Genomic DNA, 13,829 nt, shown 5'->3' with positions numbered 1-13,829 from the left:
CTTGTTCACTGTATATACCGCGCTTAGATTTTTCTTCCCAAGAGACACCGTTCATTGTTCCTCCCATTTCCGGGAACCTTCAAAGGACTCTCTCTCAGCTTAGTTGTCTCAAGATAAATCCTAAATTCCTAACTTCATGCTAAGTGCATGCTTATGACTTTAATTTCTACTGCTACCAAACCAAACCAAACCAAACCAAACCCAACCAAACACCTCTTGTGAATCCCCACAGATCAATTTCAACTTTCCCCTCAGGTATCTCACACACATTTCCAAGCCCAAGTCCTTGCTTACATTACTTCACCTGGAATATCTCCAAAGGCCCCAGGTCTCAAGAGACTTATCATTCATTAAAAGAAAACTTGTCAGACGGAGAAACAAACATCACATGACATCGCTTATATGCAGAATCTAAAACAATGGTACAAATGAACTTATTTACAAAACAGAAATAGAGTCACAGATGTGGAAAACAAACTTATGGTTACGGGGGGTTGGGGGGAGAATGGGGAGGGATACATTGGGAGATTAGGATTCACATATACACACTTCTATATACAAGATAGATAAGCAACAAGGACCTGCTGCATAGCACAGGGAACTCTACTCAGTACTCTGTAATGACCTATACGGGAAAAGAATCGAAAAAAGAGTGGATAGATGTATATGTATAACTAATTCACTTTACTGTACACCTGAAACTAACACAACATTGTAAATCAACTATATTCCAATACAATTTTTTTGAAAAAAGAGAGAAAACTTGTATTCAAATTTTACTTCCTTAGAAATGTTTTCCCCGACCGTTCTGTCTACAGTGCTGCTCCGCCCACTGGCATCCTGTCACGCTCCTTTGTTTTTCATTACTGGCTGAATGATGTCCCCCCTCAAAAATTCCTGCGTTGAAGTCTTAACCCCCAGTACCTCCAGATGTGGCTGTATTTGGACACTGGGTCTTTACAGATGTGCTAAAGTTAAAATGAGGTCATTAATGTGGGCCCTAATCCAGTGTGACAGGTGCCCTTATAGGAGGACATCAGGACACAGACACACACAGAGGAAAGACTAAATGAAGACACAAGGAGAAGACGGCCATTGACAGGCCAAGGGGAGAAGGCCCGGAACAAATTCTCCCCTCATGCCTCTCAGAAGAAACCACCCCTGCAGACACCTTGATTGCAGACTTCCAGCCTCCAGAGCTGTCAGAAAATTTGTTTCTGTTGAAGCCACCCAGTCCGTAATACTTTGTAATGGCGGCACTAACAATGCAGGTGTATACATTACTACCTACTGTTTTGGATCTGTTTCCCTCTACTGGAAAGTCAAGTTCATAAGGGCAGAAACTTAAATTTTGTTCACTGCCGTACCTTCACTATCTAGAGCCTAGGGCCTGGCATATAGCAGGTGTTCACATAAATGAAGTTTGGAACTCCATTCTATATGCCCAGCTACACCATCTCTGCCTAATTCTGGGGAAGTCCATTGGCTGGCAGATAAAAACGAGACCTCCCCAAAACCTAGCCTTTACTGGTAATAAAGGTAGTACTCCAGTCTCTGTTTGCTTTATATTATTTCTCAGTTGGTCTTGAACTTGGGCAGGGAGGAGGGGGTTTAGTACCCTCGCCCCCTAACATTCTGTAGCATCTCACAAGTGCAGGTACTTAATGAATATTTTACCCCTACACATGTTTAGTCCTCTTTACATGTTTCCTGACAACGTCCATACATGTATATTTTGATTCCCGGGTAGATTCCCAGCTTCCAGAGGGCAGGGATCGTTCTCAGTACCTGCAAGTCTGCCCTCTTATAGTAGCAGCTCAATAAATCTTCAATGACTGAATGGCCAATATACACGTGCTGTGGAACGCTGGGGGAGTATTAGTCTGGCTCCCAACGACTCCCCTTCTCTGAGGATTTTCTCACTTCCCTACCTACCTCTCATCTCTCCTCCACAACGTACAGAGCACGGAGGTGGAAGGAGGCGAGTTTGTACCGTGAGTCTCCGTCCTGTTCCCCTCGGCCGCAGATACTGGACCAGAGATGGACACTGTGCCACTGAGATGACTTCTCCCAGGAACCTGGATTGAGACCGAGAGACTCATGCTGGCCTCTTGCAGCTGCTAGACTTATTTCTGTCCGTTCAGATAACAGAAAGAGGGCAACTGGTGCCCACCTTGTGACACAGAGAAGGAAAGGCGGTTTGCAGAGAAACCTAAGGGGTAGGCAGCCAGGCAGAGAGGAGGGGGGACAGGGAGCCTTCTGGAACCAGATTCTGCCCATCATTTCCAGGAGACGACCCTGCGTCTCTGTTACCAACTACCCCCTCCCCTGCCCCATCTTTGCGTAAATTGGTTTGTTTCTGTTGTTTGCAAAACAAAGCAAAACACACAAGGATAAAACGAAACAAACAAACAGAACACAAAACCATTGACGCATTCACCCCGTGATGGTTTTTTGAGATACAGGAGTAATTCCCTTCAGAGAATGAGGCATAAAAGTCCCTGAGCCCCCTCCTCTACCTCTTAAATCACCCATTAAAGCCCATTTACTTCCAGGTAATTGAGGAGCTGCTGCATGCATCAGCTCATGTACAGTGTTGGACAGTATTGCTTTGCAATTCTTTCCAAATAGAAGAAAGTACACCTGTGCTCCAAAGTCTACCAGGAACACTCTGTTTTTAAATCTATCTTTTTCTAAATTGCCTCATAAATTCTTGCTGTTCTCAGGATCACCTTTCTCAACTATACCAGCTGAGATCAACCCAGGTGGTTGCCCTAACAGTTCCAAGATGTTAAATCTGAAATGCTAAACAAAGATCTTTATGGGAAGAAGGGCATTTATTTATTTATTTATTTTCTTCATGTGTTTACAGCTACACTGTTCAAGAGAAAAAGGTCGGGGGCAGGAAAATCCGTGTGTATGAAATGAAATCCAGATCGGACTGAAAGGACACAATTGTTGGAATCATCTTCAAGGACTCCCACCCATCTTCATTTGTATCTTATTGATAACCAGTTAGGAGGCTGCTGGAATAGATCAGGTCAGATGGAGGCTTGGACCAGGAGGTCTCAGAGGAGATGGTGATAACGAGTCAGTGAGGGCTCGGCGAGAATCAGAACCCGGGGGCCAAAAAGGAAGGAATAGATCATAGACACAAGAATATAATGAACCAGGCGAGGATAAATTCTGTGAAGAAGGTAAAAGCAGGGAGGTGGGACAGTGCCCTGTGGGCTACCTTAGACGTAATCTCGGAGGACCTCTCTGAGGAGACGATAGGTAAACTGAGACTGGGAAAATCTGGGGAGAAAAAATATTCATCCAGGCTAAGGAGACAACTAGCAAAACACCCTCCCTTGTGAACAAGACTGACAGGCTTGAGAACCACAAGGAAGGTCAGTGTGGCTGGAACAGAGGGAAAGGAGGGGAAGAAGGTGGGGGGGGAGGGGCAGTGCCCCAAGATCTCTGGTAATTCAAAGGGTCTTTTTCTTGGCTGTTTATATAGGATCTGTCTTTTTTTAAAAAATTGATATTTTTAAGAGCAGTTTTAGGTGTAAAGATAATTAGAGCAGAAACTATTGAGTTGCTATATACCCCATCTGTCCTCCATACGTGGTTTTCCCTTTTATTAATATCCTTGCATTCGTGTGGCGCATTTGTTACAGCTGATGAACCAATACCGATACATTATTATTAACCGAAGTCTGCAGTTTACATTAGGATTCACTGTTTCATTAAAGGGGTCTTAGCACGGGCAGGGGGATGGGACTGACATGATCTGATTTACAATTTTGAAAGACTCAGGTTCACAAAAGTGTTGTTACTGGTCGTACTGTTTCTCTCCCCGAGATTCATATGTTGAAGTCCTAATTCCCAGTGCCTCAGAATGTGATTGTATTTGGAAATCAGCTCTTCATAGAGATAATTAAGGTAAAATGAGGTCACTGGAGTGGGCTTTAATGCAATGTAACTAGTGTCCTTACAAGAGGAGGAGATGAGGACACAGACACAGAGGGAAGACCATGTGAAGACACAGGGAGAAGACGGCCATCTACAAGCCAAGGAGAGAGGCCTCAGAAGAAACAACCCAGCCCACATTGGATCTCGGACTTCCAGCCTCCAGAACTATGGGACGATAGATTGCTGTGTTTAAGCCCCCAGTCTGTGGTAATTTGTTATGGCAGCCCTAACAAACCAATACAGCGGTAAAGACCTGCTATAAGAAAATCTACCTGATTTCATTCAACCAAGTATTTTCTAACATTTAAAATCAGAGGACCCCCCCCTTTCTACTATAGACTACTGACCCTCCACAGACTAGCAGTTTGTAAGTCACACTTTGGGATGCCCTGAACTAGAATACAAGCCCCTCGAGGGAAGGGACTTTGTTCTTGTCACTGCTATATCCCCAGCACCTGAAATAATGTCTGGAATTCAGTCAATATTTGTTGAATAAGTGAACTACACCTGTGGCTTTTTGCTGTTCCATGTACGTCTCCCTCCTGTCCATTTTCTACTCCCGGTCCCTTTACACATCTCAGTACCACTTGTCCGCAGGTGAACGGTAAGAATTACCCCATAACTTTCCTTTATTTTTTATGAACAATTCACAGGGAATGGAGGTCAACACCAACCAGAAACAGTCCTATCTAGGTGCCTGTATCTTCCACAGTTTTGAAAAATGCCACATTCTCCCTGAGGTTTCCTTTTCATAGAAATTTTATAATTTTTCTACTTTTATTTTCTCCAATGTTATTAAAAAAAAAACCCACCTAAGTAAAAGGAACAGCCATAAGCAAACAGATATGCACTTTTTCTCACCATTCCAAGTACCTATAGGGGCAGCTGGTTCACCAGGTGGTATGTGCCAGGGACCTATATTCTCTGGAGAACTGTTTAATTGTCTGGAGAGGGCAGAAAGAGTCTACACACAGAAATCAAGTCTACATAGTACCACGTGAAAGTGAAGAGCGGTCATCTTTGTACTATATAGGTTTAAGAGTATATTTATGAGATATTTAAGAATAACAACAATATCTGTCCCAGGGATTACACTAGGCTATTTATAATAGTCTACAGTAGTAGTATCTGTAGTAGTACCTCTCATACTAGGATTATGCTGAAAGAAGGAACTAAGGCTCACTTTAGCAATGGAAGCAAAAGGGCGTATATTATAAAAACATCCGTGCACAAGAGCAGAACCCATCAGGAAGCCGGATGCCTTCTAAGACTGGCTTGATTTTCCAGTGTCTATGTTCTCTCTTAAGTATCCCTTCTTGTTTTCCTTATTCTGTGTGTGTGGGCTCAGTTCTGCTCTAGGTCCTAACTGATCATTCTTTTGTGTGTTCTCAGACTCTGGAAGGACCTGGTCTTCTTTGCTTATTAGTTCATTACTATAGTAACTTTGGGCAGAGTCCTTTGTATGAGGCCACCTCAGGTCACTGGACCCTCTCACAGAGACTCTGGGATTTCCGGTGGACCACGTGCACACACCGGTCCAGTCAGAGCCCACTCTTCCATAAGGAGTCACTGGAGAGCCTGTGACCATGACAGGTATGTCGGGTTGCTTTGCTTTTGCGTTCCATTCACGTGAATCTCAGTTGCCACCAAAGTTCTACTTTAAGGCTCACAGTCTGAAATGGTATAAAAGGGTTTGGCCATACGCTTAAGATAACAATGATGATCTCTTTATTGGCTATTTTCATAGCTACTAACTGTATTTCATTTACTTTGCAAATTATATATTTGCACATGAGCTAGTATATGTAAAACCCAATCTTGTGTAAAATCTTCAGATGTATCTTGAGCGCAACATCTTGAGAGCGATTTTTCAATATTTACCTTAACTTGTAAACTAAAGCCTGACAGCAAATACATGGTTAAAACATTGTCAGGTACATGATGTTTAAGAAACTGACATTGAAAACTGATGTCTCTATTTCCCTTGCCACGTGGGTGAGAACGTGAAGTTGGTTCACGTGATCTGAGGAAATGGAAAGTTTCCAGCAACAGTAAGTGTAACTCCCTGCCCCTCCAAGCCCTTTTGACTGAAGAAGGATGAATTTGTCGCTACACCTCAGACAAATGCCCTCGTCCCAATTCCTTGGCTTCATCTGAAGGTAGACAAGGAGGAAAGAGTCTGTCTCCTGAAAAAGAAATTCTGAAGGTTCCAAAAGCCATCTCAAAGAACCTAATTTATTTTCCAGCAACTTCTTAAAAACCCAAGGGCTACATGGATCTCAGTAAAAAAAAGATGTACAAGCCAAAGCATCGGGATAAAAAAATTATAAAAATATTTAGCCATTAAGGGACTTCCCTGGTGGCGCGGTGGTTAAGAATCCACCTGCCAATGCAGGGGACCCGGGTTTGAGCCCTGGTCCGGGAAGATCCCACATGCCACGGAGCAACTAAGCCCGTGCACCACAACTACTGAGCCTGTGCTCTGGAGCCCGCGAGCCACAACTACTGAGCCCATGTGCCGCAACTACTAAAGCCCGCGCACCACAACGAAGAGTAGCCCCCGCTCGCCACAACTTGAGAAAGCCCACGCGCAGCAATGAAGACCCAACGCAGACAAAAATAAATAAAAATAAATAAATTAAAAAAAAAATTTAGCCATTAAAAAAACCCATACAGATAGTACTTTATAGATATACAAACATCTTATATAAAATCTTCTTGCTTATTGGAAGAGAAAGAGGTGCCAAACCTGAGAAATGGCAGCTTCCACCAAATGCGTGAACAGGGAGAAAAGCTGGTTTGTTTCTCACTGTCTTTGGGAATCCTGTTTTCACTGGGAAAAGACTGCCCCGTTTTTCTTTTCACTACACACTTAGCAGCTCTGCAGCCAGATTTCTTTCAGAGGAAGGAGGAGGAAGATTGGTGAGAAGCAAAGTACGAGTTTTCCAGCCATTTGGCTGGCACCATGCTTTTTAAAATGGGTCATATCGCTTCATATTTCCCAAGAACCCCAAATCATTTAAAAAGGAAGATGAAGACAGAGCTAAAGCTTTTTTTTCCTCCCCAAAGGATAACAATAACAAATAGTTGTTTTACACTTTATCTTGAACTTTGACAGTTCAACTTTGATCTTGGATGTCCACCTTAAATTTTTTTTTTAAACACATGGTATATAAACTAGGAATCACATTTTTTTTCCTCCTTTCTTTTCTGCTCAGCCTGGATCCCTCTGGCAAGCATTTTTCTGTTTCCCTCGGCTTGGGTGACAGCATATGCCATCTACGAGGCTTCCTCCCTGTTTCCGGGTTGTCAGAAGCCGTGTTGGTGGACTGCATCTTCAAGCATCAGTGTTGTATCAAGGGACAGGGTTGTTGACGGCAGAAAGGAGGTTCCCTCTGCTGGCTGTTTCTCCCTCTGCAGAAACAAATGTCTGAATATCCACTTAGAGGCCGGATTCTTTCATCGCCCTGTCCAGCCAGGAAAGTCACTCTCACAATGGAGGCAAGGGGAGTCCATGAACGTGAGACCTCGGACAGCCCAACAGGCAAATGCTGGAGTTGATTTCTCTGAGGATGCTCTCTGAGGTTTTACATGTAAAACCTGGGCTTCTGGACAGAGTTAAATTATAAGATTTATAACTCTGAAAGGCACAGATGGCAGACCTACCCTGAAATAGCTTTTCTGGAAGAGTAACACACGGTAAATTGCATTAATTGTAATAATTGCTTTTTATGCCTTGATAAAAACTGGCAAAGACCTTCAAACGTTTTCTAATCATGGCAAATTAGCACAGCTCCCCGTAACAGTGACAGAGCTAAAGTGCTATGGCTTTGGCTTCAGCTTAGAAGCTACAGGATTAAAAAGAGCATAGGAACCACTGACTCTGGAAAGAGATGCACAGTTGAGGTCCTGGATATGCACAAGCTAGAGAAGTATCTAGTCCCAATGGGGGCCAGATTGTAGGTATTTCTTGTGGGTACATATTTGGTTAATTTCACAGTCATGGTCCATGAGGATTTAGAAAAGCTCCTCCCTTACTATGCACTGTGGGTGAAGGTTATGTTGGTGTCACAACTTCCTTCCTTTCAAACCCAACAGAATAGAGGAGGGCAAGCTTTCCTACAACATTCCTATATTTTTCTTCTGTTAAAAAACCATGTAACTCAAGGAGAATTTCTATTATTTAACAAAAGGTTTCCAGTTGTTCCTTTTCTCTTTCTTCTGTGAAGGCTTTTATGTCTTCGCTTTATTGCCCCTCCTTTAAGTACACTGAGTTAAACTTTGGCTTTGTGCGTGGAATTAGTCTACAACTTTGGGTATTTTCTCTTATTTTAAGTCTCCAGGAATATTTATGTTTTTTTTCCCCTTCATTTACTCTTTCAACAAATGCAAGAAACCTTTATGGAGAAAAAAGCACTAGATTTCAGGCACTCTAACAATGAGGGGCATTTGAATGGCATGTGAGATACAAAGATGACTTATAGGTGAACGTTTTTTTGTTGCAGACACTATTCAGAGCACTTTTGTAATATCTCATTTAATCCTCACAGCAACCCTGTGAGATTACTATTATTATTATCATCCCTGTTCTACCCATGAGAAACCTGAGGATCCAGACAGATGAAGTAATTTTCTCAAGGTCACACGTTTCATAAGTGGCAGAGCTAAAACTTAAAATCAGGCAGTCCATCTCCAGAGCCCCTGTACTTCATGGTCTGTACCTTGAAGGACTAAGACAAAGATGATGTGGGTGAGCAAACGGGTAAATAAGCAAACAATTTCAGTCCAAGATGGCAAGGACCCTGCTATATATATGCAAATGTTTTAGGGCAGGGCCAAGGGCCAGCTAATGAATATTTAAGCTTTGCGGGTCATACAGTCCCTGTTAGCAATGGCTCAACTCTAACACAGTAGCAAGAAAGCAGCCATTGATAATTCATAAACAAATGAGGTGGCTGTGTTCCAATAAAACTTTATTTATAAAAAAAATAGGTGACAGGCTGAATTTGACCCACAGGACTGTAGTTTGCCAACCTCTGTGCTCTGTGTTAGGGGATTACAAGGAATCAGGCACCGACTCTGTCTACAGGTCAGAGGTAGACATTTGCATTAAGTCTTGGCTGTCGGGCAATGACAGAGAATGGCAGTCGAAGAGGACAGAAACATGTTTGAGAATCGGGGGCATCTGATAGAAAATGGATATTTGGGAAAGATGTGAAATTGTGAGTGTCAAGAGACATATACGAGGATGGCAGAGAAGAAGCCTGGAAAGAAGGATTTGTGCCTGTGGTAACAAAAAGTTTACTGTGAAATAACTGCTTTCTAAGTGTGGTTTATTTTTCGGTGGGCTTTTGCTTTCCTGTGTGAAGAACTTGCTTCTCTTCCCCTGGTACAACTTTGATATTTTCCATCTTAATTTGTAGCATGGAAAACGTCTTCATTTGTAATTTTATCAGCAAAACAGGAAGAAAAAAAATCACAGAGGGTCTACAAAGATAAACATTGTCACATGGTGTCACAGAACACATGGTGTTCTGGAGATGCTGGACTTAAACATTCTAGGAGAATACTCAGATGGACGATGAGAACAATTTTTTGCCTTTTGTAAAACCCCGTGGGTGTAATTCTGCCATTAGTCGAGATGGATGTTTCAATGTTGAGACGTGAGAAATCACTGAAACACCAACAGCAGAACAAGAGAGCTGCAGGGAAACAAAGTTGATTCCGTTCCTTTTCTTGGGCTGTAAGTCAACTCAAGTTGCTTCTGACAGCTTGCTGATGAACGATGACTTGTAATGTTCACAGACACTTGTCCAAGTTAATAAGTTTATTAGAATTACTCCATAGGTCTGAAAGCTGTTGAGGATGATGCTGGATTCTCAGCTCTAAAATCAGATGATCTTCCCAGGTGTGTATCTGGGACAGCTTCTCACGATAGTTGAGTCCCTCTACGGGAGAAAAAAGTGGAGGCTGGAAGATAGATCAGTTTCCCTTGAAACATGGGTATGTCCTCTCTATGTAATCTGGGCACTCCCTTGATTTTAAGATTCCCCACCTGGAAAAATAAAGTTTCAAATGAAGCACTGAGTTAATTAGATAATATTCCTAAGCCAGGTGCCAGGCAAAGATGCAAGCTTTCTCAAAAGAGAAAACCAAAAATTGTTACATGATTCTTAAGCCCCTACCCACATCTAAGGAATGAAAGGGTGGAAAAGAGAGCTATTAGGGTGCTTTAAACTCCACTTCTCCACACCCACCCAAGGGAGCAGGGTGTCGAGACTGTGCCCTGCACTTCAAGCCTGGTGGGGCTCCATCCGGAACCCCATGGTTAGAATGACATGGTGGGGCTCAGTGGACTTGAATCTGATTCCTCCCCCTGAAGAGTGGAAAGCAGGCTGGCTAGTTGAAGAACGGGTGGCTGAGCTGAGGGTCAGCCTGCCTGTGCGAATCTCTGAGAGCAAAGGATCCACCAGTGTCTCTTGTAACTGGAGAAGGGTCACGTTGGGGGCAGCTGACAAGAGATGGTCTTAATCTAGTCTAAGACGGCCAGAGAGCCGGCGAAGGGACTTCAGCACAAAGAGGCTGGAGAGGAATCCAGACTCACAGAGGTTGAGGAAAGAGTCATTAGGGACCAGTGGGAAGAGAGGTTCATCCTCCTTCATTAAGGACCCTGTAGGTGGGACAGTCCTGAAGATGTCTCCACAGAAGCATTCACAAGAGGGAGAAAGTGTTCAACCTCTGTCAGGCCCAGAAAGCGTGAAGCCAACGTTTGACAGCCCCAGACACAGAAGGACATTCCCGCCCGCCTTCCACCCTCACTCTGTGGGCCTCTCTCCCCTCTGCTCCAGTGGTGGCGGTGTCAGAACCTGCCCTTGGCCACACGGGGAAGAGAAGATGAGCAAAGTAAGGAAACAGAGCAAAGAATGATCCCGCCATCTTCCCCAACGGCAGCTTCCAAGCTCCACTGGGCCCGAGTTGGGAGGAGGAAGAGAAGCATCAACTTTGATCAGTTTGAAAAGTACTGACTCTTACTCACAACCGGACCTTCTCATATCCTAAATTGCCTCGGTGTGTTATGACTTAAGAATGATCAGGGAAGTCACCAGGTCTGCTAACATGTTCACCCAAGGTAAGCAATTCAGGAGTCTCACTAAGGAAACTGAAGTGATAGGGAAATAAAGTTGCTTTGATTTTGCATTTATGCTGGTCCTGGGCTTGGTTTCCCCCAGATCCATTTTTTTGCCCCCCCCCGACTCTGTTCATTATCTCAGGGCTGTGGTAGCAGAATTCTAGAGTGGCCCCCAAATTTCTAACTGCTGGTATATATGCTCTGCACAAGGTCCTACCCTGGAATGGGGGCAGGATTTGTGAAAGTAATGGGACAGTCACCTCCCTGGTTAGGTCATGTGGTATAAGACTCTGCCTTAGCAGAGTGGGGAGGGAAGAAGGCTGCCATGTTGTGAGAGGGCCAGGGAGCTAGGATCTGAGAACGACCTCTGGGGGCCTCTCTAGACCCCACAGCCAGCAAGGAAATTCAGTCCTACAACCACAAGGAGACTACTTCTGTCAACAACCTGAACAAGCATGGCAGAGAACCAGAGCTTCACATAAGACCACAGCCCTGGCCAACACCATGATTTCAACGTGTGAGCCCATGAGTAGAAGACCCACCTAACCTATGCTTGTTCTGTTGCCCAGGGAAGGTATGGAATGATAAATATATGTTGTTTGAAGCCTCTAGCTTTGTGGTAATCTGTTACACAGGTATGGAAAATTAATACAAGAGAGTTGATTCTGGGAGCCCATTGTCCCAGGTTCCCATGTCAGCTGAGATCTAGCTGGGTTCAGCCAGTGACGGGTGCTGCCGAGAGATGGAAGTGCCGAGGGGGAAGAAACCAGGGTACGTTCCCTGTCCCTCTGCCACGGATGGACTCTGGGATAGTCGTTGTGTTTCCTTGGTGGTTCCAGCTGCCAACAGGTGACCTGTCGGGTAAGAACTGTCCTCCCCCACCCATTCCACCTCCTTCTTTCTTTTCCCTTCTAATGGTTAGAGATATCAGAAACTGCTATCAGAAGAGCGGTAGAAAAACAAAGGCGGGGGAATAGAGAAAAATCTCATCACACTTTTCCCTGACTGCAGACTCCAGGAATTCCACCTCCCCTACTGTCCCTGTCGCTCCCTGAGGTTGCCAGTTTCTCACTCATCTCACCCCCTTCCCCCTGGTTGAGCTTCTCAGGCATTCCACACTTGGGTAGCCCACTCCCTGCATTAAAGTCCCTCTTTTCAAAAAACTCAAATGGTTTCTGATTACTGGTGAGACCCTAACTGATAAAGCATCCCATGAGTCATGTGTGTCTGCCTATTTAGCTCATGACTCATGCATGTGTATAGGTATATATATGTATCTGTGTGTATACATATATATGAATACACACATATACATAGGAATGTTTTTTAGTAAAAGAATGAGCCAAAGCAGATTCAATGGACTACCACCACTTCCAGAAAGCTTTCACGTTGGTTAATAAACTTCCTAAAAAACCACATTTGCCTGCATTTAGTAAAATGACATGTTGAGAGCTTTCACAGACAACTCTTTGATCTAATGGGGAATCCTCAGTCTAGCCTTGCGGTCTAATTTGTGACGTCACACATCTTTGGGTGTCCTTAGTCTTCTGTACTAGAAGCTGAGCCAGTTAAAGGAACTACGAAGGAAAAAGTCTACCTCCTCTTCCTCCCCCACCCGCCTCTCATGGCTCCGATACGGACTGACATCGCTGGCCTAAACTCACAAAGCCCAGCCTCAGCAAGCACTGGAAGCAAGGCGCGGTCCCCTGGGTGTCCCGGTCATCCAACAACATATTTCATCCATAATCAAATAAGACATTTCAGAAACACGCTCAGTTTTGGTCATGCTGGCAATAAAGTGTAGTCACTTTCTCAAAGAGGTGACTTCCTAGACTGTTACAAAATTTCAACTTTCTTGCTCCTTTTATGGCATGCTATTTATGGCTTAAATTCACATACACACAAAAATGTTAAGAGGAAGGCACGCTCGCACAGATGTAGGAAACAAACTTATGGTTACCAGGGGGTAAGCGGGGGAGGGATAAATTGGGAGATTGGGATTGACGTATACCTACTACTGTATATAAAATAGATCACGAATAAGGACCTACTGTCGAGCACAGGGAACTCTGCTCAACACTCTGTAATGACTTATATGGGGGTAGAATCTAAAAAAGAGTGGATACATGTACAACTGATTCACTTTGCTGCACAGCAGAAACTAACACAACACCGTACGTCAACTATACTTCAATAAAAAATAATTTTAAAAAAAGAGGAAGAAACACGTAGGTGCAAAGCCTCAAAAACCCAACAAAAGGGAAGCTGCTGCACCATCCCTTTATTTAACATTTGTGTACGGATTAAAGAGCCAGTGGGCGGCTGGACTGTGGATTAGGGCTCCATACGGGCTCTCAGTCTCTCACAGAGATCAAGCTGTAATGTAAATGCTGACTCAATCACTGGACGTAGTCAGATGTCTCCCCCGTCAGCACTCAGCATTAGCATTAGGCAGACAGAGAAGGGGAGAACGATTCATTGGGATCTAACGTATAATGGAGGACCAGTACAGCCACCCCCTGATATGCAAGCTTTATCTTTTTAAAAATTATTTTTATTTTTTAACTTTTTGGTCGCGCCTCGTGGCATGTGGGATCTTAGCTCCCCAACCAGGGATCGAACCCGTGGCCCCTGCAGTGGAAGCGCGGGGTCTTAACCACTGGACAGCCAGGGAAGTCCCTGCAAGCTCTGTTTTATACCGGCTGGCTACTCAGTGTTGCTACGGAGACCCATTAACACTATT

This window comes from Physeter macrocephalus, chromosome 11 (assembly GCF_002837175.3).
Source record: "Physeter macrocephalus isolate SW-GA chromosome 11, ASM283717v5, whole genome shotgun sequence".
NCBI classification, from domain to species: Eukaryota; Metazoa; Chordata; class Mammalia; order Artiodactyla; family Physeteridae; genus Physeter; species Physeter macrocephalus.
This window is presented reverse-complemented; position numbering follows the sequence as displayed.